The sequence below is a fragment of the Triticum urartu genome, chromosome 7 (genome assembly GCF_003073215.2).
Source record: "Triticum urartu cultivar G1812 chromosome 7, Tu2.1, whole genome shotgun sequence".
NCBI lineage: Eukaryota > Viridiplantae > Streptophyta > Magnoliopsida > Poales > Poaceae > Triticum > Triticum urartu.
The window spans coordinates 180,691,238-180,710,491 of record NC_053028.1 but is presented as its reverse complement, the minus strand read 5'-3'; positions in this window follow the sequence as shown (position 1 = coordinate 180,710,491).

Here is a 19,254-nt window from a genome sequence, read left to right as displayed (position 1 = left end):
ACTTCCTTTACTGTCTACTTTTTTTTCTCTATACTTTTTTTCTTGCAATATAGGTCGTCCGATTTATATCTGACAGATAGGAAGGAAACAAATGGGAATTTTGCAAAAAGATACCCATACCCCTCTCCAGATTTGCAAATAAGGCCTTCCCTCATTCATCCTTTTCTCCCACAAGATAAACTACTCATACAAATGCATCTTGATGCGTGCAACGCATGGGCATCTTGCTAGTTCTAAAAACCTTTCCATCATTTGCCACACTATTGCTTGCAGATGAAAAACCTACCCAAGCACAACGCGATACAAGAGCGACGCACAATTACAAGCTGATATTCTGTTGGACAATGGAGGCTATAACCAATTACTTTTACGGGAACAATAGCACCCAGGAAATTTGAAGGGTATGTATGAACAAAATTGGAACTGCACATGTACTGCTAAGTGATTCAATACACACATTACCAATCAAGGAGGAGAACGATGGTCGCGGTGGCCTCTGTGAGTCATGGTCGGCAACGGGAGTCAGTTCATTGTCCACGACGGTGGTACTTCTGCGCTTGGCGTCGGCTTCCGGGAAGCAGATCCGAGACCGTGGAAGACGATGCCGGGGAAGAGGCTCTGTGTACGTCGACGACGGTGGACCGGCTCCAGTGCGGCGTACGAGGTCGTCGATGAGGCAGATGCGCTACGGTGGACGAGTGCGCCGATGTAAAGGGGAGGAGCACGAAGGCTGCGGTGCCATGGAGAAGTCTATTTTGCGGTGGGGATAGAAAATGGGGAGTATTCAGGTGTACTACTCTGGGTGCCGGGGTGGGGTTGGCTGGGTAGGGTGAACCTGAAGTTACAAAAACAGCTCCCTACCAAGCGTCATCCGTAGGCCTGTTCCGAAGGCTATGATGGTAACTTCCCACTGCTCGAATCAGGGTCGCGGGAGATTTTCCCGCCGACCTCAAAATTTTGTGACACTGGACTCCCCGTGTGGCATGTTGAGTGATTCGGCTAAGCAACTAGCGAGTAGTAGTAGTAAACTCTGCATATTAGGTTTGACCGAAGTCAAACTTCCTAAAGTTTGACCAAGTTTATAGAAAAATATAAAAATTTATCATAACAAATATGTATGATGTGAAAGTACATTCAATAATGAATCTAATGGTATTTATTTGTTATTGTATATGTTAATATTTTTTGTTATAAGCTTTCTGAGAGTTTACAAAACTTGACTTTGACCAATGCTAATACTAGGACTTAAATAAAATCGGAGGGAGTACACATTTGTTTTCTTAGTTTGTAGTGAACTAATCATTTGTTGAAATTGTGAAATAAATATATTAGGCTATTGACTTCGAATGTAATGGTCTATACAATTCAATAGTTACAATCATTGTCGAATCCTAAGATGTATACAAGGTCTATAGTACTTCACAACATGCTCAAACTCACATAATCCCAGTCAAATGAGAATCTAAATGCATTTCATAGTTATTACCCCTGTTCAAGAATTCATCTGATTAACCTGTTAACTTGTCGATTAATCCCTACTCATAGGGTCACCGAGTAGCCGATAAACCAAAAAATCGTCCGATTAATTGATTAAATGGCCGATTAACTTGCCGATTAGCCGATTAACCCCCTACTCGCTAGCGAACCGAGCAGCTACCAGTTAACGATTTCCTCAACAATGGTTATTACTTTGTAGGATGCAACAAAAACAACCATAACTCTACATCGGCCATTATAGAAGCAACATTTTGACATATCCCAATGTGTGAATGAAACGTGCAGAGAGAGCTTTTGAAGATGGAGCAGATAGCGCGGGAACGATTGTATGTATGTGGACAAGAGAGTAGGAGACAAACCTAACGAGACAAAGAGAGAGATAGAGAGAGAAAGAGAGAGGAAGAAGTTAGGTCTGTGAGAAAGATGGATACATGTAATATACATGAGATGCGTGTGCATCTGGATTCTGTATATGTGGAAGAAGAAGAGATAACATGTTTGATGAGAGAGCTGGAAAAACATAGACAAGAGGGGAAGGATCTCGTGGGTTGAGGGATTGACAATTTTGTGCGGGGGAGAGAGGGATTGGTAATTTTGTGCAAGAGAGAGAGAGGGTGGGGGGAGGAGTCAGTCAGCCGTCGTCACATCTCCCTGCTTCCAAATGACCCTTCATTCTCTAGTGTGGTGTGGTCGCCGTGTTCGATCTACTCGATGCCCTCTTTGAAGATTGAGGTGTTGTGCATGTTGGGGTGCAAAGAAGCACAAGCAGGAGTGGTCGCCGTATAACCTTGGATTGGGATGAATTGTGTGCTCGGGGAGTGTGTGTGTGTGTTGTGCTGCGTGTGTGTGTGTGTGTCAGATATTGAGAGAAAACAAACCTAAGGAGAGAAATGGGTATTCACGAAGAGATTGTGCGGGCCTTGAGGTGGGCAGGGGCCGGGTGAGGGTGTCAAAATGTGCATGTTGATGCATGTGTGGCGTGTGACCGTGCGAGGGACGGACGAATCAAGAGAGATGGTTGTTGTGTTACTGATGCTCCTCTCTCTCTCTCTCTCTCCCTCTCTCTCTCTCTCACACACACACACAAGTAAACTAGAAGACTGTTCTCTCATGTATACACAACGTATCTGCATCTGTCTATGTCTCACTCATGCATGATCATTTGCACATTCACACCTCTCTATGTCTGTATCACACGCACACCGTCTCCACATTGCCCTTCCACCACAACACACATATGGACACATCTCCCTCAGTCACACACACAAAATCAGTATTAAAAAAACTAGGGCGCACCTAAAACGTCCAAATCCAAATAAACATGAACTGGAGCTAAATTCAAATATATGGAAATATTGCAGCATCAAGAACTTTCACAGGAAAAAAAGTTGAGTAATATTTGAGGATTGTTTCCACACACACAAAAAGGTTCGGTGGATGTCCTTCGAGCGCGACACGGTGACGCACCGTTCGATCGACCGCGCGGCCGCGGTTCACGCGCTTGCACATGATTCCGTATCGTGGCTGTGCTACTAACTAATAAAAGCGCTGCCTAAGTCTAATGTTTACGTGTACTAGTACGGGTTTCTTTTAAGTTTGACCAACCTTATATATAAAACTAAAGTAAGCTCCCACACGCGTACTCATCAATATGTCGCCACCGCCGTTGCGCATGCCGGCCCGCCTGCTCTGGCCAACAATTTCTCGCCCATCACCGCCATGTCGCCGCCATCCCTGTGCCATGAAGCCGAAGGCTCGCCTGCTCACGTCGTCTGCAGTCCCTCCTCGCGATGTCGCCGTGCTGCCAAGCACACGAGCAGCTGGTAAGCTTGAGTGGGAGGTATTTGATGACATGGAAATCGTCGCCGCGGGCCATGTGGATATGAAGGAGATAATCCTTGATCCATACCGCGGGATCTGTTGTGCCATCATATTATTCGATGTTTACGGGTTTGAAACCCTCGGGGATTTGATGATCCATTATTTCGTCTGTAAAGCATAGTGGGTGTGCGGCGCCTCTGTACTGGGCGATATCATGACGTAGCTCCAATGAGCTTTGTCTACTGTGTTCGGCCCTGCCGAATTTGTGGCCGGCGTGACGGTTACCGTCTCGAGCCGTGGGGCGCCCACGCGATCCGTAGATCGATCTTGTTTGCCTTGCCTTGTCCTCCAACATATTTCATAAGTCCGGCGCATATTCCCGTGCCTTGGTACGGGGTGCGGCTTGAGTGGAGGGCCGAGAGGCCTCTCTGTCGCGGCCACGAGGTGGCCGTTCAGACGCATCAAGTGCTTCCTCCTCTAATCGGGGTAGCAACCTGTGCTTTGGGTAGCTCTTGGAGGGGCGTTCCAGTCTATGCTCTTCGGCCGCAAGGACTTCAGTCCATCTGTCGACTAGCAAATCTTGATCAGCTTTAAGCTATTGCTGTTTTTTCTTGAGGCTTCTTGCGGTGGCCATAAGCCTGCGTTGAAAACGCTTTTGCTCGACGGGATCCTCCGGTATGACGAATTTGTCGTCGTCGAGGCTTGCCTCGTCGTCGGAGGGAGGCATATAATTGTCGTCCTCGACCTCCCTGTCTGCCGCTCTCTCATGAGGGCTGGCTTCTCCGTCCTCCTGTGCTAAATCTTGCTGGAGGGGGTTTTCTTCGGCACTTTCCGGAGTATTATTGTCTCCCGTGCTGGAATCACCGTGTTTGTTTTGGTAGGATTTTGAGCGGCGCCGCTGATGCCGGCGCTTAGGCTGTTTCTTGGAGGGGTCATCCTCCGCTGTTCCATCGCCATCTCCTTCTTTTGGGGTGTCCACCATGTATATGTCATATGACGAGATGGCTTTCCAGGGCCTAGTAGGCGCTGGTTCTTCATCATCTCCTTCATCGGCGTCCATACCGTCGATGTCTTCGGAGTCAAAGTCGTGCATGTCGGTTAAGTCGTTGACAGTGGCTACAAAGTGGGTGGTGGGTGGGTTTTGAATTTCTTCATTGTCCGTACCCCAACCTTGCTGACCGTAGTCCGGCCAGGGCTCTCCTGATAAAGAGAGAGACTTCAGTGACTTCAGGATATCGCCGAAAGGCGAGTGCTGAAAGATGTCCGTGGCCGTGAACTCCATGATCGGCGCCCAATCGGATTCGATCGGCAGGGGCGCGGAGGGTTCGGAGTCCGGAGAGGAGTCCGGCTCCTTGGAGCCACGAGTCTCGCAGAGTACGGGGCTGGTGTTCGGCTCAATCGCCATTGGGATCGCAGCCCCCGAGGTGGCGTCCAACCGCCCATCCTCGATCGACGCAGTTGGCTCCGAACTAAGGGTCGGAGCCGATGCGGGTGCGGCCTCCAGGGCACTGTTCGGCGACAGAGCTAGATTATGCTCGTCGTGACAGTGCGGCGTGCTCGGCAGTGGCTCGAATCCTCGAAGATCAAGTCCCCGCGGATGTCAACCGTGTAGTTTAAACTTCCAAATCTGACCTGACGGCCAGGGGCGTAGCTTTCGATCTGCTCCAGACGGCCAAGCGAATTGGCCCACAGTGCGAAGCCGCCAAAGACGAAGATCTGTCCGGGGAGGAAGGCCTCACCCTGGACTGCATCGCTATTGATGATCGTAGGAGCCATCGAGCCTGACGGCGACGACACAGAGGAACTCTCAATGAAAGCACAAATGTCGGTGTCAAAACCGGCGGATCTCGGGTAGGGGGTCCCGAACTGTGCGTCTAGGCCGGATGGTAACAGGAGGCAAGGGACACGAAGTTTAACCCAGGTTCGGGCCCTCTTGATGGAGGTAAAACCCTATGTCCTGCTTGATTAATATTGATGATATGGGTAGTACAAGAGTAGATCTACCACGAGATCAGAGAGGCTAAACCCTAGAAGCTAACCTATGGTATGATTGTTGATGTGTATGTTGTCCTACGGACTAAAACCCTCCGGTTTATATAGACACCGGAGAGGGTTAGGGTTACACAAAGTCGGTTACGATGGTAGGAGATCTGAATATCCGTATCGCCAAGCTTGCCTTCCACGCCAAGGAAAGTCCCTTCCGGACACGGGACGAAGTCTTCAATCTTGTATCTTCATAGTCCAGGAGTCCGGCTGAAGGTATAGTCCGGCTATCCGAACACCCCCTAATCCAGGACTCCCTCACAATCAATAAATAAATCATGCTCCGACTTCATCACATAACGGTTCACCATACGTGCATGCTACGGGAATCACAAACTTCAACACAAGTATCTCTCAAATTCACAACTACTCAACTATCATGACTCTAATATCACCATCTCCATATCTCAAAACAATCATCAAGTATCAAACTTCTCTTAGTATTCAACACACTCATAAGAGAATTTTATTATTCTTGAATACCTAGCACATTAGGATTTTAAGAAAATTACCATGCTATTTAAGACTGTCAAAATAATCTAAGTGAAGCATGAGAGTTCATCTATTTCTTCAAAATAAAATTACCACCATGCTCTAAAAGATATAAGTGAAGCACTAGAGCAAATGACAAACTACTCCGAAAGATATAAGTGAAGACCAATGAGTAGTCGAATAATTATGCAACTATGTGAAGACTCTATAACATTTAATAATTTCAGATCTTGGTATTCTATTCAAACAGAAAGCAAAGCAAAATAAAATAACATCTAATAATAGCAAACATCATGTGAAGAAGCAAAAACTTAGGATCAACCGATACTAACCGATAATTGTTGAAGAAGAAAGGTGGGATGCTAACCGGGGCATCCCCAAGCTTAGATGCTCGAGACTTCTTGAAATATTATCTTGGGGTGCCTTGGGCATCCCCAAGCTTGAGCTTTTGTGTCTCCTTAATTCCTCTCATATCACGGTCTCCCTAAATCTCAAAAGCTTCATCCACACAAAACTCAACAAGGACTCGTGAGATAAGTTAGTATAAACCATTGCCAAAACCTTATCATACTCTACTGTAGCAAATCACTAAAATTATTATTAAACATTGCATACTAAATTCCTATGCATATTTAATAGTCCTATCCTCAAATAGAATCATTAAAGAAGCAAACATATGCAAACAATGCAAACATAACAACAATCTGCCTAAACAGGATAGTCTTTAAATAATGCTGCAACATCCATACTTCCCTAGCTCCAAAAATTATGAAATAAAATTCCCACTGTATTAAATTTATCAGATCTTAATATGCAGAAGGTTTCAACATTTTATCACATTCTGACTTTTCTAGGGAATTATTGCAACAGCGGTAAACTTTCTGTTTTCAAACAGCAACATGTATACTTGTAACATAGGCATAGTAAGGGCTATCAATGCCACTTTTATTGAAATAAAAGATGAAAAACATTATTCTAAATAACATCAAGCAAATCCTAACAAAATAAATTGACTCTCCAAGCAAAACACATATCATGTGGCGAATAAAAATATAGCTCCAAGTAAAGTTACCGATGAACGAAGACGAAAGAGGGGATGCCTTCCGGGGCACCCCCAAGCTTAGGCACTTGGATATCCTTGAATATTACCTTGGGGTGCCTTGTTCATCCCCAAGATTAGGCTCTTGCCACTACTTATTCCATAGTCCATCGAACCTTTACCCAAAACTTGAAAACTTCACAACACAAAACTTAACAGAAAACTCGTAAGCTCCGTTAGTATAAGAAAGTAAATCACCACTTCAAGGTAATGTAATGAAGTCATTATTTATTTATATTGGTGTTAAACCTACTGTATTACAACTTCTATATGGTTTATAAACTATTTTACTAGCCATAGATTCATCAAAATAAGTAAACAACACATGAAAAACAGAATCTGTCAAAAACAGAACAGTCTGTAGTAATCTGGATCAAACGTATACTTATAGAACTCATAAAATTATAAAATAAATTTCTGGACCTGTGTAATTTGTATATTAATAATCTGAAAAATAATTAACTAAATATCACTCTCCAAATAAAAATGGCAGCAATTCTCGTGAGCTCTAAAGTTTCTGTTTTTTACAACAAGATCAACAAGACTTTCCCCAAATCTTCCCAAAGGTTCTACTTGGCACAAACACTAACTAAAACATAAAACCACATATAAACAGAGGCTAGATGAATTATTTATTACTAAACAGGAACAAAAATCAAGGAACAAAAATAAAATTGGGCTGCCTCCCAACAAGCGCTATCGTTTAACGCCCCTAGCTAGGCATGATGATTTCAATGATGCTCACATGAAGCATAAGAATTGTAAGATAAAGAGAGCATCATGAAGAATATGACTAGCACATTTAATTCTAACCCACTTCCTATTAATAGGTATTTTGTGATCAAACAACTTATGGGAACAAGAATCAACTTGCATAGGAAGGTAAAACAAGCATAACTTCAAAACTTTAAGCACATAGAGAGGAAACTTGATATTATTGCAATTCCTACAAGCATATATTCCTCCCTCATAATAATTTTCAGTAGAATCATGAATGAATTCAACAATATAACCAGCACCTAAAGCATTCTTTTCATGATCTACAAGCATAGAAATTTTATTACTCTCCACATACGCAAAATTCTTCCCATTCAGAATAGTGGGAGTATCATACGAGACTTGAATACAATAAATTGTTTCCACATTAAAAGAGTAATGTTTAGAAAATGGTAACCATAATCATGACAAGTTTTATAAATATAATCATCACTACTATTTATAGCATAAGTTTTATCACAATAATCATCATAAGTAGCAACTTTGTTCTCATCATAATCACTTTGCATATCAAAACATGGAAGGCTAAAAATATAATCATTATTAAACATAGCATCCCCAAGCTTGGGACAAACATTAATTGCAGCAAATATATTCTCAAATATGTCATACTCATCAAACATAGCTTCCCCAAGCTTGGGCCTTTTCGTATCATAAGCATAATCACTCTCATCATTAATAGTATGGATAGCACCAATAGTATAACAAACATTATTATCATATTCTTCCAAGCAAGTATCAAAAAGATTTTCAATATCATAAGAAGTATCATTATCTTCCCAATCATAATCATCACAACAAGCAATAGGCATAACGAGATCATCATAAAGTGTATCATCTTCATTTTCATGAGGCACAACAATAATAGGAGCAACTTTATTTGGGAGAGATATCTTTTTACCTCTCTTCCTTTTTATTTTCTTCTTCACCACATCATGTGTGGGTTCAATTCTCTTTTTGGAGCTCCTTATTAATGAGATTGGTTGAATAGGAGGCTCCTCCTCGTTGCCTGATTCATCATAAGAAATAATAGGAGGATATTGGGAAGTCTCTTCCCTTTCATTAGTATTCTCTTCATCTTCTATTTGTTTTCTTTTCTTTATGTAATTGGCAATATAAGGATTTTCAATGCAATTCACCGTACAATACATATAAATCTTTTCTAGATCAAAATGAAGAACTTTATCAATATTAAACTTTGGAATACCCTCAGTTATACGTTTCATTTCTTCATAACCCAAAAGAAGGCTAAGCTCTTTATGATGCTCAAGGGTAATCAAATTATCACAATGTTTGGACACGACTTGATCAATATGAAACAAATAGCATTGGAGCTTTAAATGACCATGTTCATTGCAAAGTTCACAAGGGGCACGAAAAAAATTGAATTTTCAGCACATTCATCTAGCTCTTCTTGCAACAATTTGGTTTCTAAGTACTTATGCCTCTTGCAATATCTACCTTCCCTATTTGGTGTGTACTTGCAAACCCAGTCTACTCCACAAAAATTGACATGTTTATAGGAGGCATTTTCATCATAACTAGTGCAATCATCATTAGAATCATGGATATTCAAATAATTCATACTAACAACATTGCAATCATGCTCATCATTCACATATTCAGTACCAAACATTTTATAGATTTCTTCTTCTAGCACTTGAGCACAATTTTCCTTTCCATCATACTCACGAAAGATATTAAAAAGGTGAAGCGTATGAGACAAACTCAATTCCATTTTTTATAGTTTTCTTTTATAAACTAAACTAGTGATAAAACAAGAAACAAAAAGATTCGATTGCAAGATCTAAAGATATACCTTCAAGCACTCACCTCCCCGGCAACGGCGCCAGAAAAGAGCTTGATGTCTACTACACAACCTTCTTCTTGTAGACGTTGTTGGGCCTCCAAGTGCAGAGGTTTGTAGGACAGTAGCAAATTTCCCTCAAGTGGATGACCTAAGGTTTATCAATCCGTAGGAGGCGTAGGATGAAGATGGTCTCTCTCAAGCAACCCTGCAACCAAATAACAAAGAGTCTCTTGTATCCCCAACACACCCAATACAATGGTAAATTGTATAGGTGCACTAGTTCGACGAAGAGATGGTGATACAAGTGGTATATGGATAGTATATATGAGTATTTGTAATATGAAATAATAAAAACAGCAAGGTAACAAGTGATAAAAGTGAGCGTAAACGGTATTGCAATGTGTGGAAACAAGGCCTAGGGTTCATACTTTCGCTAGTGTAAGTTCCCTCAACAATACTAACATAATTGGATCACATAACTATCCCTCAACATGCAACAAAGAGTAACTCCAAAGTCACTAATAGCGGAGAACAAACGAAGAGATTATGGTAGGGTACGAAACCACCTCAAAGTTATTCTTTCCAATCAATCCGATGGGCTATTCCTATAAGTGTCACAAACAGCCCTAGAGTTCATACTAGAATAACACCTTAAGACACAAATCAATCAAAACCCTAATGTCACCTAGATACTCCAATGTCACCTCAAGTATCCGTGGGCAAGATTATACGATATGCATCACACAATCTCAGATTCATCTATTCAACCAACACAAAGGACCTCAAAGAGTGCCCCAAAGTTCTACCGGAGAATCACGACGAAAACGTGTGCCAACCCCTATGCATAGGTTCCCAATGTCACAAAACCCGCAAGTTGATCACCTCAACATACATCAAGTGGCACGTGGTATCCCATTGTCACCACAGATATCCACGGCAAGACATACATCAAGTGTTCTCAAGTATTTAAAGACTCAATCCGATAAGATTACTTCAAAGGGGAAACTCAATTCATTACAAGAGAGAAGAGGGGGAGGAGAAACATAAGATCCAACTATAATAGCAAAGCTCGCGATACATCAATATCGTATCATCTCAAGAACACGAGAGAGAGAGAGATCAAACACATAGCTACTGGTACATACCCTCATCCCTGAGGGATAACTACTCCCTCCCCATCATGGAGAGCGCCGGGATGATGTAGATGGCCACCGGTGAGGGATCCCCCCTCCGGCAGGGTGCCGGAACTGGGTCCCGATTGACTTTTGGTGGCTACGGAGGCTTCTGGCAGCGGAACTCCCGATCTATCTTCTCTTCTGGAAGTTTTAGGTCACGTAGGTATATATGGGTGCAGGAGGTACGTCAGGGGAGCCTCGAGGGCCCCACGAGACACGAGGGCGCGCCCTAGGGGGGGGGCGCCCCCACCCTCGTGAGCACCTCGTTCCTTCCTTGACGTGGGGTCCAAGTCCATCAGGTGTGTTTCCTTCCAAAAATAACTTCTCCAGTTGATTTCGTTCCATTTCGACTCCGTCTAATATTCCTTTTCTTCAAAACACTGAAATAGGCATAAAACAACAAATCTGGGCTGGGCCTCCGGTTAATAGGTTAGTCTCAAAAGTAATATAAAAGTGGAAAATAAAGCCCAATATTTCCCAAAACAGTAGATAATATAGCATGGAGCAATCAAAAATTATAGATACGTTGGAGACGTATCACTCATCAGCAACATTTTATCTTCTCCATGATTCTTGTTGGACATTAGAGCTAGCATTGGAAACTTTGTAAGCATTGCCTTCGTGGTTCCGTTCATGAGGTATATGTTTGGATGAGAGAAGTGACTTTCTCTAGTTCATGTGCATTTGAAGCAAGTTGCCGCCGTGAAGTTGAGAAAGTTTTTTTTGCCTCCTCTGGAATCGTCCCAAGTCAGTCACGCATGTGTGAAGTATTCTGTGGTTTGATAGACTGATCATCTCCATTCCATATGTATTCCCTAGCACACCAAGCCACTGATTGATTTGTTCGAGGAAAAGTAGTTCCTTCTTAAGACCCGGGGCTTATACAAGGACTTTAATATCCTCGATGATGGTTCCCCATCTGAACTTGGTAGTGTTTAATTACAAGACTACTACTTGTCCATGCTTGTCTGGGACATCATGTTCACATGTGTGTAGTAGAACCGGCTCATGTTTTGGGGCTTACTATCGTAGTTCATCTCTTGAGAATCTCGCAATGTCATCTTGTCGATTTGTGTTGCAAACTTTCCTTCCAGACATGCTGAGTCTGGAATATCCTGACACCAACCAGATCTGAACCTTAGGCAGATATGATGGTTGGGACGTTCCCAAGAATTATAATATTGGTCTTTTGAACCGTTATGTGGATGTAATGGCCAACACACTTATCCGGGAGATCTCTTATTGTAGTATCTTGAGTCAACAATTTGGCCATTCTTCCATGAGGAGTTGGTATGACTTTGAACATAAGTTGTTCCTTATGGGTTCCTTGAGCTCCCGAAGTTAGACATTTACTTGATGTTCCAGATACCGAATGGTATTGGGTTAAGCTAGTACATCAAGGAGAACATTAGAAGCGGAGTGCTAAATGTCTCTCGGTCGAACATCCAGATTTCGTTTCCTTGGCATCGCTGAGGTGAAATCTGAGAAAGTGATGTCTTCCTTTGCATCTGCATCGTCCATCACTATTCATCATGGTAGTATGATGTGGTTCTAGGATCCTCGGCACGGATGTTGGTAAGACCCTGATGAATATGGAAATGCTCAAGTTCTTGGGAGCATGCTCAGACACTAGATTATATCCTCGGTATCAATTGGAATGTGCCTTCCATTTGCCGAGTTGTCTTATACCTCTAGTTTCCTTTCCAAACTGAGTATGCCATTCTTTCGAATTCCTTCAAACGATCAATTGTGATTTTCCTTAGGCTGGTATAAAGAGTTTCTATGATATAAGTACCAAAAGTAATCCTTTTTGCCACTTAAGGGAATAACTCCACGAGTCACCTTTCCTGAGGTGCCCCGTTATGGAATCATGGCAATTTTTCCTCGCTACTTTGAAACTCTCGTCAAATTGTTTCCTCCGTCCCTCCGGATGCATGTTCCGCCTCTCAACTCCAGAGATGTTTCTACGTATCATTCCGTGAGTTGATCTTGTGATCATTAAGATGATCCTAAGTTGCTCAAACCTCAAGAAGATCAATTCTTCTAAATTCTCCCTTCCCTCTCGTTGTCATGTTGGATGAAGTTCTCAACGCAAGACGTCGAGATCAAGGTGATGCAATGAATCAACATCCTCGAGAAATACATCTGGATCGTGAAGATTGTGTTAGCTGCTTGTGTCCCTCTGTCTTCTTACCTCTTGACTTGAATCTCGGGACGAGATTCTTGTTTAACAGGGGTGAGCTGTCACATCCCTAGTTCTGGTATGCACTAGGCTAGCCCTTCATGTGAGCATCATGTTTAAATTCAAATGAAATTTGAATTGAGGAATTTTCAAAAGCCTCAGAAGACCTCTAAAAATAACCAACATTTAAATCTCATCAAATGAGTCCAAGAAAATGTTCCTGTTAATCTCTAGAAATATTGGCAAGGGATAAAATTCAAACCAATATTTCTAGAATCTCAGAAACAATTATTTCTGGCCTTTCAATTATTCCAATAAATATTTGAATTGGATCTATATTTATTATATAATAAATATAGGTTCAATAATTCTAGAAATTATTGTGTAGCTTTGGATAAGTCCATTTAGTTCACACAATTATTTTCATGAATTTTGAAAATGGTTTGGTCTTTGAACTAAATCAAAACATAATAGCAAAAATAGAAAAACAGAACAATTAATAAGGGAGAGAGAGAGAAGGACTCACCTGGGATTCTCACCTGCAGCAGAGCCGGCCCAGCTCCTGATCTGGCCTAGCCCACCAGGGGCTCCCGGGTCTTCTTCCTCCTTTGACAGAAGGACAGAGGCGCATGGCCACCGCGCGCCGGCACGCGCCCGAGCCACCTCCTGCTTCCGCCGCTTCTGGAGCCAGCCCCGAGTGCCACGCACTCCCTCTCGACCCCCTTGCTCTCTCCCTGGACCCCCTCCCCCTCCTCTGCTCTCTCCTGCAGCACCACCGAGCATGTTCGCCGCCGCCGCTCGCCGTAGCCATGGCCACCACCTCTCCTACGCCCCCTGAAGCTGCCCACAAGCTCCGCCTCGTTCCTCTCTTCCTCCTCACTGCACCAAGTGAGCCGGGAAGCCCTGCAACGTCCTCATCACCCTCGTCTCCGTCCTCGGCCGCCGTGGACCCTTGCCGTCGATTTGCTCCATCCAAGCCTTCACCGAGCACGCTGACCATCCCCTCGTATCCTCTGTGAGCTCCACTACATTTCCACTCTCTCCGTTTGCTCTCCTCCATGCCGTAGCACCGTTCCATGCCGTGACCGAAGCTCGCCGCCGCATGGCCTTGTCGCTGCCGTGGCCTGAGATCGAATGGGTCATGCCCGTGCACCGAATCGAGCTCCTGGTGAACCCAGGAGGCTGCCCAGGCCTTTACTTTGCTCGCCCGCGTCCTGCAACGCCGGTTCCGTCGAGGTGCGACTCCGACCGCCGCCTGCCGTTGTTGCAGTCAACATTTCGGGCCACCCCTGCTCCTCCCGCTTGCTCCATTGGATGCGCGCATATGCTAGCTCGCAGTAGAGACAAACCCCGCCGCGAACCACCTTCTGTAGCGCCGTCCTGAGTGACTTCGGCGAGTCCTCACCGTTGCTGTGGTCACCGGCGTCAACTGCTGACGTGGCGCCGGTTTAATTAGCGCTAATGATCCTTCTAAACACCCATAGAGCCACTGCCATGTGGGCCCCTGTGCCTGTTTAGGTTAGACTAATTTAATGTTTAGATTAGTGATAACCACGTGGCCCCACGTGTCGGCTTTGACTTTGACCTAGTCAGCGCTGACCCGACCCCACCTGTCAGCGACACTAACCAGCACCGTGTCACTGACATGTGGACCCCACATGTTAGGTTTGACCCAGAATAGCCCCTGTTGACCTGCCGACATCACAATGACGCAATGCTGACGCAGTTAATAATTTTCTGGTTTTAAAATAATTCAGAAAATTCTAGAAAATAGTATAAACTTCAAAAAATCATAGAAATTAATCTATATCTCAGAATGAAATAATTTATATATGAAAAATGATTAGAAAAATCCAAAGAATCCGTATATGGCATTTTCATGCATGTTTGAACAACTTAACCCCACTGTTTAGTCCAAAACATGATAATGCACTATCTAAATTCATAGTTTGAATTTGAATTTGAACCTTGAGTTCAAATCAACCCAAACCTTCTGTTACTAGTTGCATTAGCTCAAAACACACCATATTGACATGTCATGATCATGCATCATATTGTGCATTGCATTGATTGTGCTCTCCTTATCTGTTGCCGGTATTTGTCCCCTCTCGATAGACGTGCTTCCGACGATGAGTTCAATGACACCGATGAAGAGCTATAATATCTTCAGAAGTGCCAGGCAAGCAAAACCCCTTGTTCATTCTGATACAATCCCACTCTCTCGCTCCTGCTCTCTTTTACTGCATTAAGACAACAACGATTCAACTGTTACATGCTGCGGTAGTTGAACCCTTGTCATTGCCACAGTAAATAGATGAAACCCACTAGCATGAGTAGGAATTGTTTGAGCCCTGATGTGCCTACTCATTCATGCGTGTTTGTCATGCCTACTATTGCTTAGAGTTGAGTCAGGTCTGATTCATCGGGAATGAATTGGAACATGGTGAACATGTCCTACCGTTGAGAGCTAAGTGTGTGAACACGATTTGGTAAAGGTAGCGGTGAGAGGCCATGTAGGAGTACATGGTGGGTTGTCTCATTGAAGCCGTCCTCAGGAACTGAGTTCTGTGTTTGTGATCCATGAACAGTTACTACCACACATTGGGTTCCGGTAACTCGGCCCCTCTTGGCTTATTAATCAACTCGATCTCTGTCCAGGAGTTGCAACTAGTTTCTGGTGTTTGTAGGTAGTGTTAGTAGTCTACCAAGTGGCACCCAGTACAGGTGGGCTTGGGACAAACTAGGCACAGTGGCACGGTGTACCAAGTGGCACCCGGATGGTGGGCTTGGGAACCCTGCACACATCGTTTGGGGCCGTGAGCGACACCCCGGCCGGATCTCCTTGCGGATGGAACCTGAATAGGCAATAAACCTGGACGAGAGACTTGTGTGGTTAGTCAGGTCGTGGCCGACTCCCTCGCCAGGCTTACTTGAAGGTTGCCGAGATACATGACGTGTACATGGTGGTAAGTGGCGAGACCGTGTGTGAAGAAGTACACCCCTGCAGGGTTATCATTATCTATTCAAATAGCCAGATTCCTTGGATATGGAAACTTGGACCCCTTGCATAGTTCATAGACAAGTGAAAGTGGATACTCTAAAATGCGCAAGATAAGCGTGAGTGCTATGGATGGCGTTCTCGTAGGGAGACGGGAGCGGATCCATAGTGGTGTATTGATATGGTGAATATGTGGACTCGTGTGCGCCACCTCAAAAGAGTTACTGGCAGTTGTAGTTCAGGATAGCCACCGAGTCAAAGCTGGCTTACTGCAGTTAAACTCCACCACCCCTTTATTGATACTGATGCATATGTAGCTAGTTCTGATGTAAGTCTTGCTGAGTACGTTTGTACTCACGTTTGCTTAATTTATGTTTTTGCAGAGAGACTTCAGTCTCACTAGTAGTTCCACTTGGACTTCGACGTTTAGCTCGTTACCTCAGCTACGATCTTGTACCCTTGGGAGGGTCTTGTAGATAGTTAGGCTTTTGAGCCTTCTTCATTTGTAGTTGTCTGTACTCAGACAAGTTAGGCTTCCGCATGTGCTTGTTTCTTGTATGCTCTGTATGTTGGGTCATGAGATCCATGTTCGTAATACTTGGCTCCTCGGAGCCTAATGAATAAATACTTGAGTCGTAGAGTTATGTTGTGATGCCATGTTGTATTTACACATATCGAGCATATTGTGTGTATGATTGAAATGCTTGGTATGTGTGGGATCCGACAACCTAGTTGTTTAACCTTGGTAGCCTCTCTTATGGGGAAAAGTAGTCTTGTGCTTCCATGAGCCATAGTAGTCCACTACAGCCCGGTTCACCGGAGTCCAGCTAGCCCAGCACTACTGCTCTGGAACACTTGACTGGCCGGCATGTGATTCACTTCGTTCCTGTGTCTATCCCTTCGGGGAAATGTCACGCGGTGACATCCGGAGTCTTGCCTAGCCTGCTACAGCCCGGGTTCCCGGAGTCCTGTTAGCCCAGTTCTACAGCCCGGATTCACACGCTGCTGACCGACATGCTCGATGTTGATTCATGTATGCCTGTCCCCGTAAGTTAGTGCCACTTTGGGTTCACAACTAGTCATGTCGGCCCGGGTTCTCTGTCATATGGATGCTAGCAACACTATCATATACGTGAGCCAAAAGGCGCAAACGGTCCCAGGCCATGGTAAGGCGACACCCGTGGGAATACCGTGCGTGAGGCCACAAAGTGATATGAGGTGTTACAGGCTAGATCGGTGTGACTTAGAATCAGGGTCCTAACAGGGCGTGTGTGTGTGTGTGTGCATGTGTGCACCAACAGCGCCGGCGGCGCAACAGCTTCGATTGGAGGGAGGAGAGGGGCCGGGGAGAGGGGCTCACAGCGCGGGTGACGGCGACGGCGAGGCGACGGGACGGCAAGGCAGAGGGGACGGCGACGGGGGCGGCGGCGACGGCGACGGCGACGGGGGCGGCGGCGACGGGGCAAAGGAGAAGAAGCAGAGGGAGAACGAACTGACGAATTTTCTTATATAGAACACCCCTTTAGTATCGGCTGGAGCCACCAACCGGTACTAAAGGTTTGTTTTGGCCAGGCGAAGCGGCAGGAAGCGCACCCCTTTAGTACCAGGTGGTGGCACCAACCGGTACTAAAGACCCCCCCTTTAGTACCGGTTGGAGTTACGACCCGGTACTAAAGGGTGTGCACTGGCGCAGGTGCGGTGCGGCAAGTTTAGTCCCACCTCGCTAGCCGAGGGGCGTCCGCATTGGTTTATAAGCCCCAGTGCGGCAGCTCTCTCGAGCTCCTCTCCAAAGTAGGCCTACTGGGCCTACCTATTTTGTGCTGCCCTATGAGCCTACTGGGACTTTGCGTGCCTGCATCCTAGTCCAATAACACGTTGGGTTTCTAGTCGTATGCAGGCCACTGTGGCCCAGTAGGCGGGCATTTTATTTTCTTTATTTTTTGCTTTATTTATTTTCGAGTTGTTTTTTGCTGTATTTAGAGTTTCTTTGTGAATATTTTTTGCTTTAGGTACAAAAAATTACAAACCTTCTGTTAGTGCCGGTAGTTTTCAAATTTGAATAGTTTAAATTTTGGATTATTTGAAATTTGTGTGAATCACTAGTTTGTGAATAACTTAACTTTGAAAATAGATTTTTCAGTGATTCTTTTTTCTTATGTTTAATATTAGTGTGTTTTATCATTATATTCAATTTGGTACTGCTTAGGTTATTTAAAAAATGAAATGCCTATGTAACAAATGAGTTTTCGTCCAAAACCCTGATACTTCGAAAGAGATTGTCCATTTTGTACATGAAGTGCATCCAGTTTTTGCGGTAACCCTCTCTACTTTTTTGCACATGCTATGTGGGTGAAATTATGATACCATGCCAACTCTCAACCTTTTCTGAGTTCATTTGAAGTGATTTTCAATTTCAGGGTCATTTAGCTGAAAAAATCAGTAAATGCATGAAAGAATTTGTTTGCACATAAAATTTCTTCGCGTTTCAAATGCCAAAACACATAACTACCCAAACTATTACAGAGATTCCCTCCTAGGTGTGAAACACAGAAGAAAGTGATGATAGTGAAGCCGATCACATCCCAGATGTTTGGGTGTTAAACTTTTTCTTCGCGTGTGTCCCTTTGCACCGTAACCACGGAAAATCTTCATCATTTAACTGGATGCTCGGGTCAATATTCACTGTGAATGGAGCAATTGCATCAAACTTTTCATAATCTTCTGACATGTCTGTCTTGTCATCCACTCCCACAATGTTTCTCTTCCTAGAAAGAACTATGTGACGCTTTGGCTCATCGTATGATGCATTCGCTTCCTTATCTTTTCTTTTTCTTGGCTTGGTAGACATGTCCTTCACATAGAAAACCTGTGCCACATCATTGGCTAGGACAAATGGTTCGTCTGCATACGCAAGATTGTTGAGATCCGCTGTTGGCATTCCGTACTGCGGGTCTTCCGTTACCCCGCCTCGTGTCATATTGACCCATTTGCACCAAAACAAAGGGACCTTCAAACCACGTCCATAGTCAAGTTCCCATATGTCCTCTATGTAACCATAATATGTTTCCTTTCCCGTCTTGGTTGCTGCATCAAAGCGGACACCACTGTTTTGGTTGGTGCTCTTCTTATCTTGGGCGATCGTGTAAAATGTATTACCATTTATCTCGTACCCTTTGAAAGTCATTATATTCGAAGATGGTAACTGGGACAGCAAGTACAAGTCATCTTCAATAGAGGCGTCATGCATGGTATGTGTTTGGAACCAGCCGGCGAAACTCCTGGTTTGTTCACGAGTAATCCAGTCATCAGACCGCTCCGAGTGTTTGGAGCATAGAAACTTCTTGTGTTCGTCCATATACG